Source organism: Polypterus senegalus, chromosome 17, assembly GCF_016835505.1.
Source record: "Polypterus senegalus isolate Bchr_013 chromosome 17, ASM1683550v1, whole genome shotgun sequence".
NCBI classification, from domain to species: Eukaryota; Metazoa; Chordata; class Cladistia; order Polypteriformes; family Polypteridae; genus Polypterus; species Polypterus senegalus.
The window spans coordinates 18,823,406-18,830,969 of record NC_053170.1 but is presented as its reverse complement, the minus strand read 5'-3'; the positions used below and the strand labels follow the sequence as shown (position 1 = coordinate 18,830,969).

Sequence of the window (7,564 nt, the reverse complement as noted above, 5' to 3'; positions counted from 1 at the left end):
CACCAGAACAACACTTGCCTAAAATTATTTTACGACCAGAGTTACTTAGAGGAAAGAAAAACACCACATACAGACGAAGTGAACGTATAAAATCCACGAAGACAATGGACGACTACAAACCTAAAGCAGCTATGCTAACGACTGTGCCAAGGTGCACGCCCCGCAGTTAACCCGACACTGGAAAACTGCGAAATGTAAAAGCCTACTTCGTACAGATCCGAAACCACAAATGCCAGCAAATGAAAGGAAAAGCGTAGGTCTGTGGTCCCGCACACCGACTTCGATCAGCTGCCGATTTCCTCTTTTTAATCTCAAGGCACACGCAAGTGCGATTTTGCATCACTAAAGGTTCCAGTCTTTCCTACGCGTTAACCAACCGTGTTTTCATTGCACCGGCACCACAAGTGCTCTCTGTGACCCTACTGGCGGGATTTTATTTTGTTAATAAAGTTTGCTTCTTTGAATCCGACCTCGTCATCGCTTGGCGGGCAGTGCCCTCTGCTGTCCTCCCGCCAGAATTCACAAACAGCGCATTTTATAAACAGTGGCGCTGCGGCTTGTGCTCCATCGTGTCCAGATTTTTACTCCATCATTTACACCGCAATTCCGCCATGCTGGACATCTTCATCCTCATGTTCTTCGCCATCACTGGACTGGTCATCCTCTCCTATATTATCTACATGCTGTAAAGAGGTTAGTCCGCTTGCGTATGTGCGTGATACCGCCCTTTGAACGCGATACGAGCTGCTGACCCTTTGGGGTTTAAAACCCAATGTCCCTTTTAAGACCGCGCACGACAATTTTTTTGTGAAAGGTGCGCATATACGTTCATGGTTTTAGAATAGTCTGTAAGAAATAAGGGCTGTTAAAACATGGTGCACAGTGCCTCGACATCGTGTATGGGGATTTCAAGGCACGCTTGATCTTGAATGTGTCCAGTTCGTTATTTTAGACCTCATTTCTTACGTTATATACACTGGAGCAATAAGCCCAGCTGGATTCAAGCATGCTACCCAAGGGCCTCTATATACACTTACTGAGCAAATTATTAGGAACACATGCTTTTATCCATGCAATTATCTAATCAGCCAATCATGTGGCAGAAGCACTATGCATCAAATCATGCAGATTCTTGTCAGGAGTTTCAGTTAACGATCACATCATATACCAGAATGGGAAAAAATATGACCTCTCTGATATCCAGCATGACATGGTTACAGATGGCCTGTTTTGAATATGTCTGTAACTCTTCTCCTGTTATTTTCATCCACAACTGTCTCTGGGGTTTACTCAGAATGGTGCAAGAGATAAAAAAATTAAAATAACCAACAGTTCTGAGAACAGAAAGTACTTGTGGATGAGAGAGGTCAGAGGAGAATGGCCAGACTGATTCCAGAAAGACTACAGTAAGTCAAGTAACCACTCTGTACAACTGTGGTGAGCAGAAAAGCATCTCGGAATGCAGAACATGTTGAAGCTTGAGGCAGATAGGCTACAACAGCAGACGACCACATTAAGTTCCACTTCTGTAAGCCCAGAACAGATATCTTATGCTGTAGTGGACACAGGCTGAGCAAAATGAGTAGCTGAAGACTGGAAAATGTAGCCAAATCTAATGAATTTTGATTTCTGTTGAGGCACACCGAAGGTAGGGTCAGAATTTGGTGCAAGCAGCGTGAATCCGGTAAACCAACCTGCTTTGTGTCAATAGTCCAGGTGGTGGCGGTGGTGTGGACAATGTTTTCTTGGCACTCTTTGGGGCCCATTAATATTAATCAATCAATCATCACTTGAATGCCACAGTCTATTTGAGCATTTTTACTGACTATATGCATCCCTTCACGGCCACAGTTTACCCATCGTGGGATGCTGGATGTCATCGTTGGTTTGAAATAGGTTGCCTAAACAAGTGGGGGTTGCCAACTGGGATCGTAAGCTGTTTTGACATTTAGTGGGTGCGACAACACACTGTACCAGTGCATGCTCCCCAACTTGACTTGCCTAAGCAAGTGTTTCTCAGACACTTGGTTGTGATCTGGGTTGCTGCTGGTTGGTGGATCCCTAAAGCAACATGATATGTTTCTCCATTCCTATGTTAGCTCATTTCACCAAGGTAACCAAAGATTATGCTCATTTCACCAAGGGACCGGTTTGCAATTGTTGTTAGTGGGTTGTCAATTCAATAAATCTAAAAAAATTCAAATTGGGTAGCGGGACCATAAATACTGAGAAACACTAGTGTAAGTAAGGCAGTGCAGGCTGAATACAAAAGAATTAGAATGGAGCAGTGCAGATAAAATGAAACCCTAAAGGTCTCTCCAAGAGTCAGAAAACATATGAGACCCTGAGACATGTTAATAATAATAAATAAATATTTATTACTGCAGCTGGTTTTAGCCATTTCTAAAAAACTACCCTGTTGTTTTCTTATAGCCCTCTGCTTTAAGTACGAATCACACTCAGCCATAAATCTGTGCATGAACTGATATATATATATATATATATATATATATATATATACATATATCCCAGATCACTAAAGACCTGAAGGATGTAATATTGTTTCCTGAAAGTTCCATGTACACAAATGCTAAATATATTGCTTGTTAGCTTTTTCATACTACAAACAAATTTTAATTACATTGTATTAGCTACTTCCAGCATGATAATGCACCAAATCACAAAGCAAAAGTCGTCTCAAACTGGTTTCTTGAACATGACAATGAATTCACTGCTGTTCAGTGGCATTCCCAGTCACCAGAACTGAATCCAGTAGAACACCATTGAGAGGTGGTCAGGTCAAGTGAGGTTGGGGAGCATGCACTGACACAGGATGTTGCCACACCCACTACAAGACGAAACAGCTTGGGATCCTGGGTGGCAATCCCCCCAGTCAGACATGCAGTCCAGTCCCAGCCTGTGGAAATGACAATCTATCTGCCACAGCCAGGTGTTACATGGGTGTCCCCTTGGCCTGGTCCAGCCACTCTGGTCCTCAACAATGAGGATCCTTTGTGCTGGATCACCCTTGGGAAATCGCACCACATGACTGTAGTATGGTAACTTACGTTCGCTCACAATGAAGGTAATGTGCCTCATTTGGGACTCCGTGAGCAACTGCTCGTTTGACACATAGTCAAACCAGCGGTACCCAAGGATTCTCCAAAGAGACACAATACCGAAGTCCAGTCTTCATCTCAGGTCACTGGATAGCGTCCACGTCTCGTAACCATATAGCAAAACAGGAAGCACCAGTACTCTAAAGACTTTAACCTTTGTCCTTTTGCAAATATATTGAGAGTACCACACACTCCTTTCCAGCAAACTCATGAGCCCTCGTGCACTCCTAATCCATCCACTGACTTTATAGAAGAGTCACCAGAGACATAACTGTTGCTGATGAGTTTAAGTAAACCTCTCAATGAGGTTGACACTCTCTCCGCAGACAGACACACTGCTGATGGCCGTGCCCAAGAGGTCATTAAAGGCCTGGGTCTTAGTTTTTAACTAGGACACTCACAAGCCCAGACACTCAGTCTCTCGAGAGCCCGATCAGAGCCTCAATTGATTCTGCAAAGATCACAGCATTGTCAGCCAAGTCAAGATCAGTGAATCTTTCTTCACCAACAAATGCCCCATGACCTTGCCCAACACCCAGTCCAGGCAAGCATTGAACAAATTAGGAGTAAGAACACACCTCTGATGAACCAAAGGATCAACGGGGCAAAGTGCAGAGTTTCTGCCTTCACTCTGCACAGCACTCACAGTACCAGTGTACAGGCTGGCCATGATATCCAACAACTTTGGGGGGAATCCCATGAAGTCTCAGGATGTCCCACAGGACAGCTTGATTAGCTGAGTCGAACGCTTTACAAAAATCGGCAAAGGCTGTAAGGAACCTCTGCCAATATTCTCATTTGTACTCCATGAGAACCCTCTGGTCAATGATAGACCTCTTAGGCGTAAAACCAGACTGCTTCGGTCGCTGGCAGGTGAGCAGTTTCCTATTGAGGATGACCCCAGCAAGGAACTTACCTGGCACCGAGAGTAGTGTTATCACTCTGTAGTTGCCACAATTCAGGCGATCACCCCTTCCTTTTCAGATAGGGGCAAAAAATCCTGTTTTCCAGTCAGTTGGGATGACACCAAATGGAAGCAAATATTGCTTGCAATGCCAGGAGGACAGCCTTACCATCAGCCTGAAGACGTTCCCACCGGATGCCACTGATACCTGCAGCTTTCCCTACCCTCGGCTGGTTCACCACCTGTGCAATCTCAGTAAGATTTTGTGGTTCACACCTAATTGGAGGATCAGCCTCAAGAACACTGGACTCGGAGATGTCCACCGTCTTAGTCAGAGGATGAGGTTTAAACCGCTGCTCAAAGTAGCCAGCTCAGCGGGTCCCGATTGCGGGCGTCATCCATACGGACTGCCCTGAACAGGATATTTGCAGCATGACAAATTTGCAGAGACTGTGTGATGCAATCATATCAACGTGGACCAGAATCTTAAAAGTATGTTTCCAACATCTTATGGAATCTATGCCACAAAGAATTGAGGCTGTTTTGAGAACTGAAGGGGGCCCTATCTAGCATTTGTATCATGCTCCTAAAATTTTGCTCATTGAGTATATACTCTATATAAATTGTATATATGCGTGTGTTTATTTTCTTTTTTATATTCATTGCATGACTGCATTTGACTTGTATCTTCTGTATCTTGTAAAGCATGCAACAATCTGGGCACCATCTTTTTCCAAACTCAAATATCCAGAGCAGGGGTAGTGGAGAAGCTAAAGTTTGTCCCAGCAAGCATTAGGTGCAAGGCAAGAACAATCCCTCGGCAGGGTGTACAGCAGAATCCTCTTTGTCATTATCGCCTATCTCACTATGAGTTCGCTTGCCATGCCAAAAGACTATATTCCTAAACTGAGCTCAGTATGTTTCAATGTGAATGATACCACGTTCCTGCTTAATGCCCATTGAAAGCGACATCCTTTATACTCTTATTATGACAGTGGTCCAAAGTCTTTCATACTGTATCCAGCTGGACACCTTGGAATTATCTATACACTGCACTGAAGACAGTTGTGCTGAATATGCCACATTGATGTCCATATCCTTTTAGCTCTTATGATGCACTGAGCAAGTGAGACAAGACTGCAGACAATGTCAAATAGTACACTTCCAGTGCAACCAAAGAAAATGAACATCCTCAGTAGTATATTACACTACAGTCACATCTTCTTTCAACTATCTAACCATTATGGTGCTCTGAAGATAGTTATATTGTGTACTGTGCATAGAACACTGAAATCCAGTATTGAAACGCAGCATTTGAGACAGTTTCCCATATGATATGATATGTCTATCCTGGCATTTTGGAGGTAGTTTCCTAGATCATACTGTGATTACATACTTAATAGCTCATCCAAAGTGTACAATATGCAATCCATACTGCAGCCTTTTTCCCTGTGATACACTTTACATATTTGTGTAAAACAGCATGCTGTTGTATATGTGACATTTGGTATGAAAGTTGTATATACATGTCTTCCAGATGTTGGAAATCCATAGAATTTATGGCAGACACACAGAGGTGCAAGTCCCAGCTCAGAAGGCCCAGGACTAACACCAGAAGACAGAAGTTTTTCTACAAAGAGTTTGGAGGACAAAGCCTGGTGAGGAGCGATGGTGGTGGTCCTGGTGGTGAGGACAGGGGTCTTCATTCTCCCTCGTCTTCAGAGATGTAGCAGCTTTTTTTCTTCTACTGAACTATATAACCTGAAATCCACTTGTTTCCACTTCTGATTTCCTCTGCCTTTCTGCAGCTTTTTAGCTCCAGTAGTGAGTCCTCTACCTCTTTCCAGTATGCCAGTGGTCTTCTGTAATGCTTGTTCTCTGCTTGTCTTTCAACAATTTCCATTTAGGAACATTCCTTCTTCTTTCAGGCTTTCTTGTGCCAGCCACTGTATTAGCCCTGCTTTTTGCTCATTGTGTAATTTATTTGTTTTTGTAACATTTGACAGCTGAGCTCCTGAAGTCTTTGTCCTCCAGGCCCATTAGAAGCCTCAAACAATAGATTTTCCCATCCTATTTTACTTTCCCTTTCCACTTAGGCACTTTATGATGCATCTGTATTGATTTTGTTTTAGTTGTTTGACATCTTCCCAGTATGCAATGTTTTTCCAGACTGCCTTTTACTCTTCTTCCAAACTTACTTAGTAGTTTATTACTGTCTGTGTATGTATTTATTTCAAGGTCAAATTTATTTATCATATCGATGCTTGAAATATTAGATGATGAATGAGAAATACTTTATTTGTCCCTGTCTTCATGACTGTGTATTTCAATAGTGGAAGTGTATACCAAAATGTGTTACATGCATGTCCTGGTCATCAGTTCTGTAAATAAAATTACCTAATATAACACTTGCTTTAGATATTTACATTATGGTTAATTCAAACCCATTTCAACTGATTGTGGAAGAGCATCTTTTCGTCATTTTGCATTTTGGTTCAGAAAGTATATTTATACCTCTTGCTGAGCTTTGTAATAATTGAGGAAGACTTCTTTTAGATTGAAAGGCTTTGGTTTCCTGTCCTGGAGAAGTCTAGCCACCTGCCTTATGAACATATAGAGTACCACATATTTATTCTGGTCACGCTGTTACTTCAGAAGTTATGCAGCGGATGTGGCAAAGTTTAAAGTGTTAATGCAGTAGATGTTTTTACTGTTGTCGTGGCCAGAATGTACCCTTTTGTTTATAAAGGTATGGCTGACTGAGACATCTATATAACATTTGTAAATTCTGATTCCTCCTTAATCAGCCAGATATTAATGAGAAAAGTATCAGATGCACAGAACAATGTCCAAGTGCCATTACTTTCAATCAAAATAGTCAGGTTTATTATTAGTGGCAGCAGTGATGGCATCTCGGTATACCTTTCATCCATGACGCCAACACATCCTAAGAATCACCTCAATCTCTTTAGTTATTGGTCTCTTCTTTCAATTGGTCATTTATTAAGTACATGATAAAGTTATCATTATAAGATGTCCAATGCGCACTTCATTAATTGTATTAAATAGTTTGCTTTAACTGTAGCTAGTATACACGCCAGTGTCATTTAGCAAATTCCTAATGCTAGCCATCACACCATTTTGGCGCGAAATTTCTTAGTTGTTACTTATGCAATTGTACGATGAACAACCTTACATAACTTGTTGCTGATGTCCTGGTGGCTATACCTCTTAATAAAGTCTTCAAGAACAGCATGCTCACCATATGGTGCTCTTCCCCATCATACAAATGTAATTTTTCTATTCAGTTTAAGAGTCTGAAATGTTAGTGTCAGAAGTACTTGGGTTCTGTTAGTGGAAGTGAGATTCTGATATCTGTTGCCATTTCTTCAAAGCAAATTATTGCACAACTATCCATCCATCCATTTTCCAACCTGCTGAATCCGAACACAGGGTCACGGGGGTCTGCTGGAGCCAATCCCAGCCAACACAGGGCACAAGGCAGGAACCAATCCTGGGCAGGGTGCCAACCCACTGCAGG

General features: G+C 42.2%; 1 long non-coding RNA gene across 1 annotated transcript; it reads left to right on the top strand.

Moving 5' to 3' along the window:
• The first annotated feature begins 417 nt into the window (after positions 1-417).
• Positions 418-6,431, top strand: LOC120517892. Its single transcript, XR_005631130.1, has 2 exons — positions 418-693; positions 5,561-6,431. It is a non-coding gene; the product is annotated as an uncharacterized LOC120517892 (long non-coding RNA).
• Positions 6,432-7,564: the final 1,133 nt, after the last annotated feature.